The sequence below is a fragment of the Pseudoliparis swirei genome, chromosome 6 (assembly GCF_029220125.1).
Source record: "Pseudoliparis swirei isolate HS2019 ecotype Mariana Trench chromosome 6, NWPU_hadal_v1, whole genome shotgun sequence".
NCBI classification, from domain to species: Eukaryota; Metazoa; Chordata; class Actinopteri; order Perciformes; family Liparidae; genus Pseudoliparis; species Pseudoliparis swirei.
Window position 1 is genome coordinate 11841089 of NC_079393.1, and position 21517 is coordinate 11862605.

A 21517-nucleotide genomic window follows, 5' to 3' on the forward strand; every position below is an offset into this window, starting at 1 on the left:
ATTTTCAAGTAGGACTGAGGAGATATTACTGTTACAACACCAGGAAGGCAATTAACATATCACTCACATGTAAAGTAACTTCAAAAAAAGGAATCAGATTAATAAAGTGATTTAAATGTGTGCAAGGCCAACATTTAAGTTCGACAAAGGGAATAAACCAAACCACAGTGTTATAATATATATATATATGAATATATCTTTTTACATATATATATATATATATATGGGTGTAAAAAGATATAATTTTTTTAAACATACAGCCGCATTCGCTGAGAATTCGGCTGGTATTCTTCTTCTTTTTTTAAAGACATAGTATAAAGAAACTTTTTTGATAAGGATCCCTTGATTACATTTTTTAGAGAAATACACTTGCCAGTTCACTTTAATGGACAAACTAATGGAGACACTACCTCCCAAATATCTCAAACATATATTTGGCATATATGTTGATATCAGTTTGATTGATTGATCAGTTGTGCACGACAGAACTTCTCAAGTTTTACGGCAATCATATAAATAGAAGCTGCTGCCAACAACAAACTGCATGTTTATTACGGTGGTAGATTGTTAACATCATGTGTGATCGCTTATCCCTTACAGGGTCAAGGGGGCTGCAGACGATCAGCTGACTTTGGGGCGAGAGGCAGGGTACACCCTGGACAATCACATGGCTGGCAGATAGAGACATGCAACCACGCTTACATGCATCACTACGGGCACATTAGAGTCAACAATTCACCTAACCTGCATGTCTTTGGCCTGTGCCAGGCATCTAAAGAACCTGGAGAAACCCCCCAGTAGAGAACATGCAAACACATATGGCCCACTCCATGGCTGTGAGGCGAAGGTGCTGACAACTGTACTACCTGTAAACACATCCTCCCAGGTAACAAAGTACTGGTGACAAGGAGGGATATTCAAATTAGGAGAAAATAAAGGTTAACGTTCTCCAAAATAGTCCAATCATTACTTATAGATAAGTGGTGGAAATATGCACTCAGCAGCTACAATTAAAACCAGTGTTGCCATGTTTGGATCCCAGTCATGAACCATGTATTAAAGAAATAACCAGGATAGATTGTTACTAAACTAAAGTGAACAATACAAGTGATAATGTCGCAGCTCTATAACAGACAGGTTGATCTGCTAACTAGATTAGTTTTGAATGACCAACTTTTGTTCTGCATGGCTGTTCAGTGCCATGGAGCATGAAGGTAGGAGGAAGGAAAAAAAGAAAAGAAAAATTACTAAATGTGTCAAAACCATAAGTGTGTATTCAAGGAGGAGAATACCCTGACGAGACCTTTGCAAAGTTCATGGTAAAGCTGTGACATGGTGGGAACAGCACAGTGCCAAACAACAGACAACAGACAACAAGATGGTCGACGCCTTTTTAATCGTTCCTCGCTATCATTGTCGTTTTGGGTGACAAAATAAAGAAATTACAATTCTGACCTTTCACACTCCCAGAGACAGCGGTCTTCATGTCGACTTGAGACACAACAGACGAATACTTCCTCACTGACGTCTCTACAAGTCTGTCTGCACCGTATCTCCTATGTCTTGTCCCATCGGGTGGACGGTATACAACAGACTCTACTATGGTCGGCAAACATGCCCTCAATGCTATTTGGGTATTTTTTTTATAAGATTTTTGCAGAAGACAAACATAATTGTTTTATTTTATATGAGTGACTTTCTTACCTATTTGTTGTCATTAAACAACTAGGACCATAGTGTCGACAATTACATTTAATTTGGCCTTGTAAGAGTTAAAATATGCTGGATGTAAAATCAGTGATGCAAAGCCATGCCCCAATATGTGTTGATCCAAGAAGTAATCGTTCACGAGTATGCACCACCGATTGGCTGACAACAACCTCGAAGCCTTGTCCGCTGGTAAAAAAAAAAAAAAAAAAGACAACACACCCAGTATTATTACCACAATTATTTAGTAATGTGCGAAAGTTATTGGTCCACAAGACTGCTCACACCATGTATTACTCATGACATTTATAATTCAGACAGGTAATTCCTTGAATTCTTTTAAGTCATTTTAAAATGACACACCCATTTAAAACTCTTCATATTAAACATGAACCGCTACAATATTTGTCATTGAATGAGTTACCCACAGAGTTAAATCATAAAGCATGGAAATATTGAACATTTAAAAAAGCAGCGTATGGTTTGTTTTAGGATTTGAAAAATTACCAACAAGCTCTAAACTATGAAATGTGAATTGTAAATGATGTTCTGAAACACACACACACACACACACACACACACACCCTTTAGGACATCTCTGAAGCCTCCAGGGCTGCAGCAGCAGAGTGTGCCAGTGTCTGAAATGGAATCAGGTTTCCCTGGCAGCCTTCAGGCTTTGGGGCAGAGGGAGGTTACCGAGGGTGGACATGGAGGCCCTCATGCCTGCACTGTGTTCGAGGCACCTGTTGCAAACGCATTCCCCTTTGTAACTCAATCACATGTCAGACAAGGAAAAGAAAACTGTTATTACAGAGCGCTGCTTCATTTAAATCATTGTCATGCAATTTTCGATGAAGTCAGAGGAAAACGCAGCCGGTTCATACGTCACTGAGGCGCTCTGCTTTTCCTGCTGCTGGAACTGATTCAAGTGAGCCAAATGTCTGAAAGCATCAGGAGCATACAGACATATTAGATGCTTTGAATCTGGTAGAGCATAAGTTACATACGGATGATCCAGTGACCCTGTCAGAGGGTCTGGACTCGGTCACTGTTACAGTGAGTTAACTTTAGAACATGTGCAAAAAGGGTCGAAAAATAGACAAAGTGACTCCTCAAAGCAAAATGGTTCAAACTGAATATATGACGCCCTGCGAAAGATTCTGACACAATATCCACACTCTCTATAATGTATTCCTTTCTCAACACATATCAACCTTTGTCCAACACTTTTAGATTTATATAGGAGGAGCAGTATAAACTGGGTACATGTGTGAAAATCACAAGAAGGTGTGGACTTTCATCATGACATCTTTTATTTGATGCATTCTGCTTGAGTCTATATTTGTGTGGGGTTCAGCACCGGATGAGATTATCGAGAGGTGTAAATCAACACGATATCATTCAGGAAGAGGTGGGGAGTTCACACCTCCATGTAGTTTCAGATTGCAGAACAATTGCTCAAGATCTGGTTTTATTTGCTGATATATTTATTTAAGTGAAGGGATGTCTGATGAGGTAACCCAAAAAGACACATTTAGCATATTCTTTTAACCCTTGTGTTGCCTTAGGGTCATTTTGACCCGAATCAATATTACACCCTCCCCCCGCCTTTGGGTCATTTTGACCCGATTCAATGTTTCACCCTCCTGTTACCTTTATATTTACTAACATATTTTACCCTTTGGGTTCAATTTGACGCCAGCAATTAAAACCTCCAGAAAATTATTAGAATTAATATTGTTTTCCAAGTTTAAGTGTGAGGCACTTTATGTTTGTTTGTTGACTACCGAAAGAACACCGACATTAAACATTGAATGGTGTCAAATTAATCCTAAGGCGGGGGGAGGGTGTAATATTGATTCGGGTCAAAATGACCCTAAGGCAACACAAGGGTTAAAGAGTTCAAGAAAAATGGAAGTTTGAAATAAAGTATGATGGCATGCACATCAGAAAACAACTTTATTTCTACTTGTTTTAGGTCTGTCTGTGACATGCATATGGTCCTGCACAAATGGCTGCTTTATAATGTGAGTGATTTTAAAAAACAAAGTGTTGCTCCTGTAGAGCTCATAATAAAAGAGTTGATCACATGGAATGGAAAATGGAAATCTAGGAGGTTTTTGTTCGTTCAATTCTTTCAATGGAAAAGCATATCTTAATCGTTTTGTAACTATCTGTTGTACATTTAGGCTGTTCAACTCCTCCTTTTTAATAACCAAATGTATTATTGCTCATTTTACAATAACTACACCTTCATTTTACTGACTTTGCTGAGACTGTTTTTAATGTTTTAATGAATGTTCTTAATTCTTTTTAAATCTTGTTTTCTTTTGCATTATGTTTTGATGCTTTTAATGGTTTTATGTGGAGCACTTTGAATTGCCTGTGCATGTGCTGTACAAATAAACGTCCCTAACTTGCCGAATAAATTGTTAATAATGTTTGTATAAGTACGGCAGGGCTGATGGAGGTGCTAGATATACTCGATGAGTCATGCTGATCAGCATGTCACGGCTTGCTGTGTCGCGCCTCTCCTGATTGACGATGATAATAGTCTGTTCTGAAACAAAATGTTCACTCTTCCTTTAATGTTGATGCAGCCATCAAATCCTTTTTGTTTGAAATTGCAAAAGTAAGATCTTTGCTGAAGCAATAATCACATTTACTGGCGAAAACAAAAGTGGCAAAACAGACACCAATTAATTGCAGATACAGCTGAATCATCAAATACACAGAAATACTACAGCATCGCTGGCAGAAGTTCCGACAAGGAAACATGTTGTGGTGTTCGGACAATGTTGATGTTCTTTATGCGTTTTCTGAGGTGCATTTGAAACAGAGCTGCTGGAGCACCTTGCGAGCCGAGTGGTTACAGCGCATGCCACATCACAAAAAACATCACAAATATTAAGTTTGATTCCGACCTTTGGTCCCCACCCTCCTCTCTTTCACACAATTTCTACCTAAATAGTATCAAATAAAATAAACAACAACAACTGTCAATTCAACCATCGCTTAAAATAGGATTGAGGCTCTCTCTGTGAAATGTTGCTGTGGCCGCACAGAATGAATGCAGGAACTTTTGCACCACATGATGACTATGTGCTCCAGTGTTACAGTGCAATGAAAACCACTATGGCTTATACATAGAACAATTTGTGTTTCCACAAAGAACTTTATGGTTTTCAATTTCACAATTTGTTTCTGTTGCAGCGAAGAGTCACATTTAAAGACGTTTTTTAGACACTAATGATTCTATAAATCTCTTTTTGAAGAACCTTTGAAAATCTCTCATTTGTTAAAGCGCAATTGAAAAAGACACCAAAAACATTTAAATTGAGAAGTCAAAGTTTGGGCATTTGAACTTTTCATCCTAGAGTCCCATCCGAGCTCTACTCCACTAATGTGTGCTGCATGTGTGAAAGTGTGTAAGGAAAGACTTCTTCAAAGAGTAAGAGGTAACTGAGTACGCGGATCTAAAACAGGGCACAGCTGTTCACACAGGCCTGTCCCCTGGCCTGCCCCTCTGCCTGTGAAGGTCCAGGCCCATGCACCCCTGGAGACCCCTGGGTAATAATGCGGTGGTCACGCCAGCCCAGCTCCCAACAGCCCAGCTCTGACAAAGTGGGCGAACAACTCACACTAAACATGGCAAAGAGATACAATAAACAAACTGTTGCACTTACAAATCCAGTAGACATATATTTATTTGTCTATTATGTCCTCTTCCAATGTAAATCTCAGGTGAGAAGGAGACAACATCAAGAACAAACTAGCTCTGTGTAGCAGTTTTTGTTTTTTTTGTGCGGAAAGCTCATGCGCATTATTAGTTAATATCTGATAAAAAAAGATGTAAACCAATCTTCTGATCCAAAAATAAATCTGACAATGGAAAAATATCATATCATGTGATGCTACGGTTACAATAAAGAAACTGATGTCAAACCGTCAACCGTGTCATTACAAGCATTACGCTGTGATGGAAACAGTCTGCTCCATTTGGTTAAGAGAACATGCTCAACCCAAGAGCCAATTTTGGTTATGAAAAATGAGCTTAATTAATGAGTATATTTGAAGGTGATCTCAGCTCTCTGGCTCCCCAAGTGATCAGCTGTGTTAATAGTTTTATTTTACATTAGGATTTCAATTCCCTGTTTCAAGCAAGGCATGTGTGAGACAAACAACATGAATAGTTCAGTGAAATTCAAGGAAAACTAATGAAATACACATAATTAAAGTGTGTGAGGCAAGAGTGAACCTTGACTGACACGGCTCTTGAGGATCAAGGCTTTGCTGAGATTGAAATGTGATTAAAATGTCCAAATTGCTTTAAACTATGAATGAGTGGCAGTTTTAAGATTTAGGGGCACTTAAGAGAGGTGCGGTTGAGGTAAAATGTGCTTTCTAGATATATTTATGGATATAATAATTGTATATCTTCAGCTTCAACCCCAAACTACTAAAGTATAACAAGTTTGTATAAAGGTCATTGCATTTCTCCAACACACAATTATTTATTTTATAGCCTGTATACTGATCCAAGTTGTATAACCATTTAAAAATTGTGATATAACAGTTCCATACCATAATGTGCACTCCAATAATACTTACCTATTATTTGTTTTTTGCTCCAGAGTGGAAAGTGTTCCATGAAACTTTAGGGAGTGAAAATGCAAGAGCCGAGGGGAAATAAGCGTAGTTAAATCTTTAATTGGAGGCAATTTGATTCATTTAGCTGTGTTGGAGACAAGGAGTCCAGGGAGACAGGGCCTGAGGCAGAGTTTTTGTCATCTTCTTTTTGTATCAGTCAGAGTAATTTGTGTCCCCAGGGGCCGGCTGTCAGTAGCAAGGCTCCATGAACACATTCCTTCTGATCCAGGCCATTATCGGCCCATTCAGCAGCACTGGAGCCTGCTTACGTGGGCCTCTCTCCGGGCTGACCTCCTGGGCCATCGCCTGGGCCTGACTCAACACTCCCACTAATCCACACCTCAAAGACTACGCACACAAACTTAGATTAAAGTCTGGGGATGGAGACACGACCAGCCACATGAGCATAACATGATCAGCACACAATCCTGTCCGTAGTCCGCATCCCCCCTCCCAGGGCGTAAGAGCAAAGGTAACACGCCCTGTGGTGGGCGCCACACCCTGTCTCGACCCCCACCCTTCTTATTATTGTTTGATTGGATGCTTTTATGTCAATATGCAACATAATCACTGGCTGTCATATCCAAGTGGTGTCACGGGTTCTCATGTGTGGGCGCCATCTTGCCCCAGGGGTCCGACCTATCCAAAGGGGACTTTCCTGTTGTAAGCCGCCTCCATCAAGCTAACACTTAACATTAAAATATATTAAACCACAGCTGATGTTATGTATTTTTATTATGCTGCTGCAATTTGCCGACAGTAAAGAAAAGCTGACTGCAATTATAAAATCATAACTACCACATCATTATAATTAGCTGCATACTTGCACTCAGTTCGTTTGAGCTGTCAAAATGTGCCTAATGCATTCATAAATTTCATGTTGGACTGCCCGTGGCTTTCCATAGAAGCAGAGTCGAAATGAGAATACAGTTCAAAGAGAGGAGCAATCGAGCCAAAGCAAACTGGCAGCTGGCAGGTTTTTACACCTCAGGAAGATATCACACACCCACATTGACCCATTCACATGCAAATACTCGACAACATGTATATTCATACACTCAATATTCACATGCATGTTTCAGTTTAAGAACAACAAACTGTAATCCTCTTCAAACTTCAACAGTGGCAGTTTATTGCATGAAACCCGAAGGTGTGTGTGTGTGTGTAATGTTGTCACTACAGAGAGCACAGGCACTTAGTGTGAACAACTATTATTTTTAAGGTTTCCCAAATGCTAGTAAATCTCAACCATCTAAACTCCACAGTGAAACACCCCATGCCAAGTATGACATCACCCCTGCACAAACATGTTTTATGATTTTTAACTTCATTTACAGAGACCAGGGTTGGGCAGGCCACAGAGTCCAGTTTAAAACACAGTCGCCACACTGAACGGCAGAGACTAGTTTTGGGAGTTGAGTCACCCGCTCCAGATCTGAGTGTCAAACTGAAGGAACCAAAAAGAAGATGTGGGAGAGTTCATTTGTGGTAGAGTTCTAATATTTGTTCCCTCTTACCCAGAGTCGGACACACTCATGTGAGCCTTTCTTTATATCAGTTTGAAGGTTATTTTGAGCACTGTGTTGGCCTCGCCTTGCTCCATTGACAGATGTCTACCAGCTCAAGCCATGGCTCCTCTCAAAAATGGAAAATACACCTTCTCCAATGCTAAGGGTTTAATACTCTGTGACCTTTGGTCTAGCTTTTCCATTTATTTTATGTTGTTAATTTGTTTCTAAAGTAAATGGAACTTTCTTGTAGTTTGAGTCTCAACTAGCATTTGTATTTACCCACTTTGGCTGTGGACGCATGTAAAGCAAATAAACTCAGGATTATATCTCACGGTAGGTCAGAAAAAAACCCATTATGGATTGTGTAATCCTAAAAGAAGAAATTATACTTGTATTGAGGAGTAAGGAACATTTCCTAATCATTTTTCTACACAGGCAGCACATTTTTTCTTCAATTGTTTTTTTTGAATCCCTGGGGCCAGTATACATCTCTTAACTTAACAAATGAATTAGATGATGCATTTTGCTAAGTATTTCCTGTTCTGTCGGGACCATGAATAATAGTGTTATTATCGCTCTATGCGAGTCCCCCCTCCATTTTCCTGTTCAAGGATGCTCATTAGAAGACCCACCAGCTAATCTGGTGTTGGGGTCCTGATAACAGCCTTGCTTGGCGTCACTCTCGTAAATTGCCATGGCTCCTTGTTAAAAGCCGGCAGTTGATAGCAGTATCAGGAGACAGGCTGCGTTGGGTAGACAGAGTGTCCGGCTCCAAATGACCTCCCAAAATAGACAAGGGCCTGAAGACCAGGGGCCACAGGCATCGCTAGCCGAAGCAAAGCAGCGCAGACAAGGCCAGTTCAGGAAAAACATGTCATCAGCGCCATTGCTGTTAATGGCATTCAGATATTCAAGGGAGGCGGCAGACACTGAGTGACCCCAACCCTCAGCATTTAGTTCTCCCACTGAGCACAGCCTTGCCACACCACAGACAGGTCAGACATGGAGCCGCCTGTACAGAGTGGGAGCCACTCAGTACCATAGAGCTGATAATGATTATGGCCAATTCACTATCAATAACAGTGTAAGACCTGCTCTGTCTCTGCTGTGGCCCTAGGAGAAACACACTATGTCCCTCCCAGACCTGACTGGTGACCTAAAACTCAGAGAACGTCTGCAGCCTCACGGGACAAACACCCTCAGACAGTTCCATACTTGCACACCATTTTCCATATGTAGCTCAAATATTTTGGTGAGCTGGTTTAAAGCAGAGTATGCAAAGTTGAGACGGCAGTCTGTTTTCATTTTGTAGTCTGCACTATCACTCTCTTTGGATGCCGTGATTTAAGCCCGTCTTTCCACAATGATGATTTGCTTGTGCACAGAGGGCACACTTTCCCCTCTGCTCGGGCTGGGGTTCTTCACTAGTCACTTGTAAGAGTCCCTTGTTTGGCCCTACACAGGAAAGGTAATTACCGTCCCTGATGCTACACTTCCGCAGCCGGGCCCCATGAAGTAAATCAATAAGAGAGGAGACCAGGAGGCTTTGAATCATGGACTGAAAACAAGATGTTCTAATGCATCCTAGCTGGACATGTGCAAACCTCAGAGTGGGGCAGTGTCAGAGGAAGCTGGCAAAGGATCCTTGTGATTCCTTTTAGCTCGAGAATGAACACATTGTTGAAAACGAAAATAGTCGCTTTGAAAATTTCCTGACGGAACCTGCAGGACAGTTAGACATTACAGATAAGAGAAATTCTATGTCCTATGGCAAATGAATAACAATTATAGTAGAGACCGATTGAAAGAAACATACCGTAAACGCTGCAACGAAACATATGGAATGTATTCCTCTAAATTAAGTCTTCTGGTGAGAGAAAAAAGTTAGACCCAAACTCAGTCTCATTCGGTGAAATCCAAATTCAAAGTAAAGGTCATGTCCTTATAGCCTGTTAAAACCATGGAGCATCACTGACACTGGTTTATTGTGATATGCTCTGATATCAAGGGTTGAGAATTTAATTTCACCACAACTTTCATGCCAGACTCGTGTCTCGCCTCAGTCTCAAATAAGTTGTATTTTCTGTGTCGAATATTTAAATAATAATGAAATAATCAAAGCATGATCCCGTTATTTGAGCTGGTGAGACATAAATCTGTACCGAGATGAATGCAAATTGCAAATGCCAATTAAAATGTGTGATTTCTTTTCAAGAAAGCATCTTGAGGTTTTATCGAAGGATAAGGATAATGCTATCTAATGTGGTCATAATTAAGCAGTGTCATCGTGTCCCAGCAGCAGCAGCTTTGTCCGATCAGCTCGTTGTCATTACAGTCTTGTCGTTACTCGTGCTTTGGGAGATGCATCTCCATGTGTCCATTCCAACGGGCTCCCCTGACACTGCCAACGAATTAAAATCAATCGGTTTGTCTCTTGTCTTTAAAGCCCTCGGCAGCCTGTGAAAAATGGAAAGAGGTAACACAGTATCCATGTGGGGCATAAGTCCACAGCATGACTAATGGAGCTCCAGTCTACAGGACTGTCTCAGAAAATTAGAATATTGTGATAAAGTTCTTTATTTTCTGTAATGCAATTAAAAAAACAAAAATGTCATGCATTCTGGATTCATTACAAATCAACTGAAATATTGCAAGCCTTTTATTCTTTTAATATTGCTGATTATGGCTTACAGCTTAAGAAAACTCTAAAATCCTATCTCATAAAATTTTAATATTTCCTCAGACCAAGTAAAAAAAAAGATTTATAACAGCTGAGTGTTTGTCAAGGCTCAGAAAACCCTTGCAGGTGTTTCGAGTTAATTAGACAATTCAAGTGATTTGTTTAATACCCTACTAGTATACTTTTTCATGATATTCTAATATTTAGAGATAGGATATTTGAGTTTTCTTAAGCTGTAAGCCATAATCAGCAATAAATCAGAATAAAAGGCTTGCAATATTTCAGTTGATTTGTAATGAATCCAGAATGCATGACATTTTTGTTTTTTTAATTGCATTACAGAAAATAAAGAACTTCATCACAATATTCTAATTATCTGAGACAGTCCTGTATATGCTAATGCTACATAACACAACACTAATACTGGCTGCATTAAGTTAGCCATGATACTAGGATGATATCAAGTTTGCTGAAAGGAGAGCCAGTCGATGAAAAACGGATGATAGCACAAAATACCATCTTCATAATGCTCCACACCAGACATAGCTGTGTGCTGTGGGGAAAGGAGCAGTGGTCATTAGGACTCTTAAAGGGCAACAACTCCTAACTCTGATTTACTTGATCTCCTATCTTGGAGGAAACTGTGAATCGCCTGCCAGTCTGGCGCTCACATCACAGACTCCCTGTGTGACCTCAGTGAGTAAGCCTGCGCTCACAATAGGTGGCCCACTGTGGCCGACGTCTCTGGTGCTTTAGTAGACGTGAGCTTGGAGAAGGGAAGGACATCCTGGTAGAGAGCATAGCCGGAAAGAGTGTAGCCATTTCAGTTCGCAGGTCTATCCTTGGAGGTCAAACGGGGCTTTTTCCCCAAGGGGCCTCCACACTGTTTCCCTCCCCCTCCTCCTCAAAGACATTCCTTTCTTTAAACCTTGAGTCCAAAACCGTTCAGATCCCTCAACGTCTCAATACTTTCCCTATGTATGGGCCTTCACTTAGTTATTCGGAGTTATCACATAACTTGGCCCGGCATGATACCCAAGGTTATTGCCAAAAGTGAGACAAACATAAAGGAAGAATAGCCAAACTGTTATTATTAGGGATTTTCCCAAAGAGAATATAATTCCAAGAATCGAGAAGCATGCAAATAAATGTGCTTATGCTTAACATACATGATCCCAATCATACATAGACAGACGCATGTTTGGTGGAAGCCAAACAGGAAGAGCCAAGCTGTACCTGGTGTAACCAGAGCAGCGTCTCTGGAGAGATCTTGAGAGAGCCAGGAAAAGATTGGATACAGTATAAAACACACGTTTCAATGACGAGCTGCAACAAACTTCCCAGAGCAAATGTTCTCCTTGAGGGCAACGCCGGAGCCACAAACCAAGGGTTTTCCCAATGTGTCACCCAATCGAGGAGTATTAGTGTTTGTATTACAGTGTCTCTCTGTCCTATAAACAATGTGTCTCTTGTGACAGTGAATCAGACACGGCCTGTCGGCTAGTCTCTCCGGCATCAGGCCTGCTTGCCAGAGATTGGTGGGGGGACTGCCGCAGAGCCATGCCATTTGTCATGCTGTATATTTACAGGCTGTGTCAGAACAGGGCGGGTGGAGCGAGACGTCTCCGCTCTGCGCCTGACTCCACGGACGCCAGGCCCAGAACCTCCCCTCATTCATCTGTTTACTTTCTAAATAGGCCTCTGTTTGGACTTACATCAGTGGGGAGAGAATATCTAAGAAAACGAGGAAGGAAATCTGTGGAAAACAAAGGAAAGGGAAAGAAACTCTCGGCGATAGAGACTGCCCCTCGCTGTTCCTGATTACGGCAGAGTTGCAGAGTGCTTGGCGCCATCAGAATCGGCCATCCAGGCAGCTGGGCAGGCCAGACAGCGGAGAGGAAGACTGGTGGTGACGCTTGCAAATACCAAGCAGGGGACTGTTAGGCAGCTCTTTCAGTGTTTATGTATTTTAGATGGCTGTTTTTGATTTTGGAAAGCAGGAGAAGAAAGATCGACACCTCCCACAGTGACTATACTTGTTTTCAACGGCAATTATGTAACATAACCTTATACAAACGGAACGTCTGTCACATCTTTTCTTCCGTATATATATATTATAACTTTTAGAAATCACATCAAGCATTATATCTCCAAACATTAGAAGTGATGAACAGAGTAGAATGTAAAAGCTTAAAACAACTACCTGCTCAGTAATCATCCAGTTCTCACTGCAAACTCGTCAAATGCCGCAGTTTCGTCAGTGCTCCTCTCCTCTACAACGACACACAGATACAGCCTTTTGTATGTCATGAGACAATTGAATTTTAAAATCTTTCAAAAAGTAGTTTCATGTTCATTCACCTTTTCACTTCAAAAGATAACAGAGTCAAACTAGACTTTTATAAAAACCTGTCTGCTCCCTCAGTGTAAAGCACCTCGGACTGTTAAAGAGCTGTGTAAAATGGAGACCCCAAAGCGGAGCAATTAATCTGGTATTTGAAACAACAGGGGTGTTCACTAAAACTACAACAAAATGGAATCCAGTTCATCGAATGCTGCTTGCATTTCAAATGAACGAGGTATTTCATGCATAGTATGTCTTGCTAAACTGTAAAAAGCACTTTAGATATCCAACTTCATGTCACGATCTTTATGCATTTTTAGCATCGTACAACGTGTTAAGAATTAAAGCAGCAAACTGCTGTGTCGTAAACGGTTTTGTAGTGGGCTTCTCTTTTTCCAATTGAAATTAATTATAATGAATACATTGTTTAAAACCATTTAAACAGGTTAATAGTTTGTTGATTATCCCAGTTAAATACATTTAAACCAGCAATGCTTCTGTCTCCTCTGTCGCCACAGCAGCTCTATCTAATCTCCATTGAAAAGAACAAGAACACCAAAAACAACAGTACTGGCTGGGACCCCGAGTCAAAAATGAAGAGAAAACCAGCAGTAAAGATTTGAAACAGGAAGAGTGTGGCGTCAGTACAGGCGGGAGATAAGAGCACTGCGCTCCATACACAAACACAGGGTTTCTGTGGCTGAGTGACTCCCAGCTCTCCAGGCGCCCTCACAGTAGCTGTCCTCTCCCCCTGGCTGGCTCCGGACCACAGCCGTCACCCAGCCCTGCACACAGCAGATCCAGGAGCCTGATACACCCTCAGTGACTCCAGGGGTTTTAAGGGGATTTGTGCAAGTCCAGAGGACTGATGGGCCCTTCGGATAGGCAACCATGGGAAACAATTAAGGGGACTTCTTTCTATCCCACGCTGCCTTTCACATGTCATTACAGCTCAACTCCAAAGTCAAGAATTATCAATAAAACCTTCCTACTTCTTTTGTTTTCTACTGTGTCCGACAGAGAGAAGTATTATTCAAAATGAATATTAAAAGTCAAAGAAACAAAGGCCTGGTTTTCTAATAGAAACCCAAATACGTGTGACGGAGTAAAGATGACCACCGCTTCTCTCAGAAACACATCGTCTACTCTCATAGTCATAAAAGTAGAACCAGAAGCATCTGATTGTCACAAACGGCTTCTGTATTTTCACACAGAAGCAGGATCACATACTCTTTTCCTTCACCACAAAACCACTATCTGTTGCAAGCATGCTTCGAATCCTATTATCGGAAAATCCAGAGTTGAATATCCTCCCCAGTGAATCTCACAGGGCCATCATTCAGCAGGCCTGTGTGTGTGTGTGTTATGACAGAGAGAGAGAGAAACAGCAGAGCAGTCAGATGAGCTTCAGCATGAGACAGAAACAGTTACAAGTATATTTGCACAAACCCCTATCTTGTGCAACAGTCCCATCCTAAATTTACTTTGCTTGTGAAAAGAGCTTTTCTAAATTTCTCACAGCCGAGTGGACAGAGAAGAGACTCCATCGCCATCAGCGTCACCACCAAAGTGCTGTTCCATGTTCAACATGACAGTGTGTGTCTGGATGAGAAGCAAAGAAGCCTTTTAGAACAGGTTTGAAGGCTGGGAATCCTAGCCGGGTTAATAAAAGTAGCCCGTGGGGCACTGTTTTTCCAAGCACTCTGTGATGTTTGAATGTGAACTCAAACAAGCCTTCATTATGTGGCCACAGCCCTGGAGCCCCTGGTGCTGGGAGAGAGGCCCTTCCACTGACAGCCATCGCCTGCTGGCGGGCACAGACGCCTTCCCCTCTGCTATGTCTCTTTCTTTTCACTCCTCCCGCCTCTGATCCCTTTCTCCACACTGCTCTTAGCCTCTAATCCTGCATTCCCCCTCTCTTTCCTCTCTAGGGCAATCCTTCCACCACAATCCCTTTACCTCTCTCTCGCCGACTCTTATTCCTCCTCCACTGCTGCCTCTCTGATTTCTTCTTCCACGCATTTTTACAATCATTCTCCATGAAGGACAGCTTTTAAACCGGCCCTAAAACCTGGAAGCCACTAATCCACCATCTTTGTCTGTGGGTTTAGTTTGGTATGAATGTAACTTTTTACCATACAATGACAGCTGCCAGACATATGTGGTGATATGCGTCGGAGGTACTTCATCATGTTCGGTGGTCCACACAATGCTGACTCTGCAGAAGAGCAAATAACAGCAGATTATTTTTACAACATACACTCGTCTCTCATAGTTAAGAGCAGTACATCATAATCTTAAATTGACACTTGTGAAAACAGCAATAATCGCTTAAACACAACATTATCATTGGCCTGGTGTGCTGCTGCAGATGTTGTTTCATGAGTAACTTGGAGCCCAGTGCTGCACAGAACCCTCTCTCCTCTTTATTTCTTTCCGTGAGTCCATTTCCCTCTTTAAAATGGTGACGTTTTGTTTCTAAACTCAAAACAAGTCACACAACAGCTGACAAAGGAACGCTTTGGCTTTTTGAGAGGGAGATGATTCTACATCCTACAGAAAGAAAGCAATATATATATATATATATATATATATATATATATAGAGAGAGAGAGATACACAGAGAAAGAGAAAGGAGAGATCTGTAATTAGAACCACCTTTTCTCCTAGTTATGCAGCAGTGTTTCCCAAACCAGTGGTAAAAATAAGCCCTCCTCCTCTGTAGCCTGATCCAGAGACACCCGCTGTGTCACTCAGGCCACATCCAGAGAGAAATGATTAAGAGCGCTGTCAATAATAAACTTCTGGGAAGTCAAAAAAGCAAAGATAGGAAAGGGAAACATGTTGAGAACACAGCTCATCACAGTGCTAAATAAATATTACATGAGATTCACGTTGAATGTAAGAAACTGAACATGTATTATTCGACTGGTTGTATCTGAATACATATATTATATTATCTTGGGCTTGAACCTTCAAAAACTGAATTAAGAACTCAGTTGCACTTTGCCGAATGATTTATTCGATAATCCACATGCTCTTTGGTGGGATGAGAAGAAAAAAAACAATAATTTGTCTCTGGAAGATATCTTCCTCTGTTGGTGCAATGCTAACACTTAAACATCGCGTATGTTGAGTGATACAAGACTGATACAAAGAAAGAGGACCGACTTTGATGAAGTTATGTTATGTTTTAGGATGAAATAGCCTGCGTTTGGGTTGCGAGGCAACTAGGCAATCAGTCGTATTGTGATGAATGGTGTCTGTGCAGCAACAATGCAATCAAATCCATGTTGTTTTGATAATTAAAAAGGTATCTATTGCAACAATTTAGCTTTAAGCACCTTTAAAAATTACTAACATGGTACATCTAATGCACCCGAGTGTGCATCTGCATTGAAATATTTGTAAACACGTGTATGTAAATCACGAAGCGTTGTCTTTTCCAGTCAACATCGAACTTGGTGCAAACATCACCAGCATGGCTAAATGATATGATCTATCAAAGACAAGATGATAGCTACACGTTAACCCACAACACATTCTCCCAATGGAATCAGTCAGGCAACATAATGGAATCAGAATGAGAATCAGAATCAGAATCATTTATTAGCTACGTGTGTTAGACACACAAAGAATTTGACTTGGCGGCTGGTGTGTACACATTAGACAGACAAACAAAACAACAACAATCAAAAACAATCAACAGTCAACATATAAGATAAAATAAATTTTAAAAATAGACGGTATATTGTTCACTTTTTGACAGCTCAGCCATCCTGTCACCAACATGACACTCTGGCCCGTGGCGTCCGGTCCTCTCCACTGGAGTCGGATTGAAGCTTCCGTGTGAAGGGCCTCTGTAACATCTAACCAGAGGCAGGGAACAGGCCCGGGCCTAATACCACGCATAGCACTAAACGACAAAATGATTAATTACCATAAAAAACACTAATGTGAGTCATCTTTTGAATAATCATCCATTTGTCATGCACCAAGGCTCTTAAACTGTTTAGTCTGCTTTGTAAACACTATCTAACTAAAATCCCCTTCATGGTTTCCAAAATTGAATCAAGTGGCCGGTTCTCATCCTGCCATATGTTCACTGAGTTTGACTAAGTGCTTAATGAAAAAATATGATCTTTTTTTACATATTTACTTTCCAGACTCTTCTGATAAATATTCAAGTTAGACTTTTTTTGTTCTTTGTAAATAAATACACCACCGCAAAACTAATGGACAGAATATCTCTTTCCAGCCACACGGATGAACCACAGTGTTTAATTAAAAGCAAAGCTGGAGCTGTGAGATCTGTGACACCTCCTGCAGTGATGAGGCTGACTGACATGGAAACACCAAACACTCTCCAGGAATCCAAAACACGTGTTTCATCAAGTGGTGTTGATAAGTCAGCATATTCGGCCACTGAGGGTATCAGTGTCGGAGAACTCCCGCTGTGTTGGGTCTCGCGTCGGGCCATTGCAAGGAATCTTGCTGATCTTTCCTGTGGTGAGCTTTTGGGACAGGTCAGCGAAAAGGGAACCACGTCAGAGTCTGGGCAATGTTAAGTCACTACCATAGTTTGCCCTGTTGAGAGGTCAGCCATCCTCACTTCCCTGTGACCTCTGACTCCTGACATCGTGCCTCCAGCACTGTGCTGTCTGCTTATCCGTCAGACTGCCCGTCTCACTCTTGGACAGCAGCACCACCTCAACACAGAGACTTCAATGCCTCTCCCTGCTATAATCAATCATTTAAAAAAAGGCTAACCCAGCTCATCTTTGGAAAAGTCTGAATGCAATGCAACCGCTTATATGCTTCATCGATAAATGACCAGGGACAGAGGCCAAGGCGCCACAAGCCACAACAAAGACATTGTCTTCAACATGCTCAGATAAATTAGAAGGATTAGTTTAAATAATTAAAGCCAAAAGTGTTTTGTGTTTGTTTTTTTGAACAACGGCTTGTGTGTGACTATTGTCTCAAGCTGAAATAGCCTTTTCAAAATATGTTGCTTTCTTTTTTCCTAGCTCAGGGCCAGGATGTCTGAAGCAGATTTCATTTCTTCATGAGGAGTGGGAGATTTCCTTGTGTATATAGAGACACGGCCCAGTTAGATAGCACTGTCTGCACAGGCTGGAGTCAGGACTCCTCGGCCCACCGATAAGAGTGGGATGGTTGTGTGTGTTTGTGCGTGAGAGAAGACTCTCAGAGAGTGCTTACAGATGCAGCATATCTGACCAGCCCACTGGACCGGCCGTAGACACTGGACTGTGAGACTAATGGTTTCTGAAAAATCAGGATTAGAAGTTCAACATATCTGCAGAGTGCACCAGTGGGCCTGATGTTACCCGGGTGCTGGTCCAGCTACTGGCCATCACCTCTGCTACTGGTAGAGACACATTTCTACATTACAGAATGGCAGAATATATTTATGCCAGGGATATTTGTTCGGGTAGAGTATCTCAAGAATAATTTTTTTTCTGTGTTATGAATTTCCTTAATTCTAGATTATTTATGCTATGAGAAAATCTTAAATGAATTGGTAGCCCATGCAGCACATCAGCAATCAGAAATTATGCCTTGTATATGGTTTTAATTCCCAAGTGAGGTCTGAAAAAATCCTCGTCCGCCATGTTATAATATTTTCAAAGAAAACTACCTTGCTGTAATATGTATGGAAGACCATTTATATGACATATTTACTTTAATTCATTTTGATTAACGGTTGCAGCATTATGTGCTCAGCTTTGGATCAATGATGTGATGACCATGACATTCCACATTCTGCTGAATCACTGGCAATGAATCTGCCACATTAATTTTAATTGAGGATAAAGTCAGCTGATTCTAAAGCAATGCATCACCAGATAGATGTGGCACAGTCTGATTCAGAGAGACACGTACATATGCCATGCTGAATGTGAATAAGAGATGGTTTGGGGGAGGTCTGGGGTAGAGAGAGAGTTGGGGTTGTTGGTTCTGCAGCGTCGGACAGAGCTGGGGTATGTCGCCTATTGATCTGCACCCCTGGCACCTCCATGCAGACTGTTGTTGAGAGCAGGTCTGCCAGCCTTTTCTTTGCAGAGCCGAGCAGATTTGAGTGGTGCCGCGGCCCAGCAGCTGGGATGTGCAGTGAATACAGTCTGCACGGATAAACAGTGCCTTGTTTAGCCGTTTCTTTGAGCCAGCTGATAACAGTGGCGGGAGGGGGGGGGGGGGGGGCAGGCGGCCCTTGGCGGCAGTGGACAAGGCCTGGGGAGGCAGACACTCTGGCAGCAGCAAGCTCCCTTCCCTTCCCACATCCCTCACTGCCCCCAGCCTGGCTAATCTCACCTCTTTTCTTTTCTGTCTCTTTTCACAGAAGTGGCAGTTAATTGCCAAGCGAGAGTGAAAACTATCAGTTAGCAAGGTGAGCAGAAAGAACAGAGAGAGAGAGAGAGAGCGAGAGAGAGATGATATCTAGGAGACAATCCAGGCTGAAGCAGTTAATATATACTGACACATTCATGTGCACATGACCGCTTCACACGGAGCACAGACGTGCACAACATTTCTCTCCGTCGCTCAACAAAAACCATAGCAATGTATGGAAAGGTTTTATTGGGTTATGATGTTTTGAAACCAACTGATCTGAATTCCAGATGGATCTTTGGACACAGCAGGCTGCCATGTAGAGGTCTTAGAAACAAAGTGTATACTGTATACTGTGTGGATGTGTCTCTTGTGGGCTCAAAGCACACAGAGGAGTGATGGGAGTTGAACTGCTCTCCCACTCAACACCACAAGCTGTCATCTCATTGTCTTGGCCCGGCACCAGGCGCTGGAGTAATTGCAGCAGTGTGGCATTGTGGGGAATACTTTGCATTCCTACTTTCACAAGGAAGTTTTTCTTCTTTCTCGACCTCACACTACAACCTGCCCCACTGATAAAACATATCTCGAAGAGTGTTGTTTCCACTGTCGCTCAGAGACAATGAGAGTTTGTGTTGTGTCGGGGGGAGAGTAACAAACTATCCTCCTACAATAATGTATTGAATTCTACAGTGTCGTGAAAGGTGAAAGCATCTGTCTGTGTGTGTGTGTGGGGGGGGAGGGCTTTGGAGTGGCAAAGGTGGGATCAATAGTCACTGGAGATTAATGAAAGAAATGCATAAAATGATGGGGTGTGGGATATCAAATCTGTTGGTGTAATTAAAATTGGCTTATTTAGTTTGTGGCAATCCACAAGATTTTGGTTCTGCATAATGAAAAGAAGTGAAAATAACATAATTGAGTTTAGAGTTTAGCAGTTCTGAGTCTTTTTGATGATACATGAGCTTCAAGTCAGAATTCAGAATTTTTCATACAGATTATTTTCTGTGAATATCCAACAGACACTATAGAAGTTCAATCACTATTGTGTTACATCTTTAGACGATAGAAATTTAACAGACATTTATTTAAATGAAATTTTTGGTATAAGCAACGTTAATATCCAATGCAATAAAAAACAGTATAAGTTAAAAACAAGCAAGATTAACTCTTAACTCCCTATATCTTTTTTAATGTTTAACACTGCCGTTTTTTCTCCTCACCATTTCTATTGATCATTTTAGCCCTTACAACCTGCTGATAGCCCAAACACAACAGAGGACCAACAATCAATAATGTGTGAATGTTTCCCCCAGAACGCACGCCCCATCCCCTCCCCTTATTCTCAATTTAGGAGGCCACATCTGTTTTTAATATCCTTGCCTCCGTGTTGCAGAGTTGCACAATCATGATCAAGTGTGCTTTCTGAGAGGCAGAAACACTAATAAATACAGACATGGACTCAAGCCAATAGCAACACAAACTACACCCTCGTATGGCCCATCAAAGGAATGAAGAACAAGATGTTACTGTGTTCACATGGGCTTCGTGGGTATGTTTAATATCATGTTGCTGAGATGCATGCATATGCCTGGAGGATATTGTGAAATCAATAATAAATCGACAGGCATGTTTCAAATGTTATGGCACTAGTAAATCACATAGATCACTTTTTTACCCTGGATGGTCAGGCTTGGACTGGTCTGTATCAGGTTGTTAAGAGAAGAAAAACTAACCACTGACCCACAGACACAAAAATAAAAGATTTAAATCACTTTCCGGCAGTATTTGTCACCTCTCTCGACAAAGATGTCCACAATGCTGCGAGTTTTCCTTTCTCCCACTGTGATCCCATCTTGGTATTCCTGCGGCTTGGCCAAGCACAAACACGGCGCTGTTGCTTTATGGCATTCTCTGATTCTCCATTATAATTATCAGTGCAATTAGCTGATTCACAGCATTTTAACACTGTGCCTGAACACACTCAGACATCTCATCACAGGTACAAGTCTGTCTCAGTGTGAAGCTATTCAGCATACTTGGGAAGTTTCTCTCCTGTCCGAGGCCGGTGTGGCAAAGACGATGTCACAATCTAGAAACTCACTTTTTGAATACGTCACACCTTTCCATAATTCCATCGTCTAATGTCAGTGTGTATGTTACACCCACAGTAGCTTACTTTGGTTTGAGACTAATGGTTAAAGAGGTTAGCTGAATGTTTAGCTTACACGATTTAAAGACAACGTTATTTTTGTCTATAGCATGCCATTG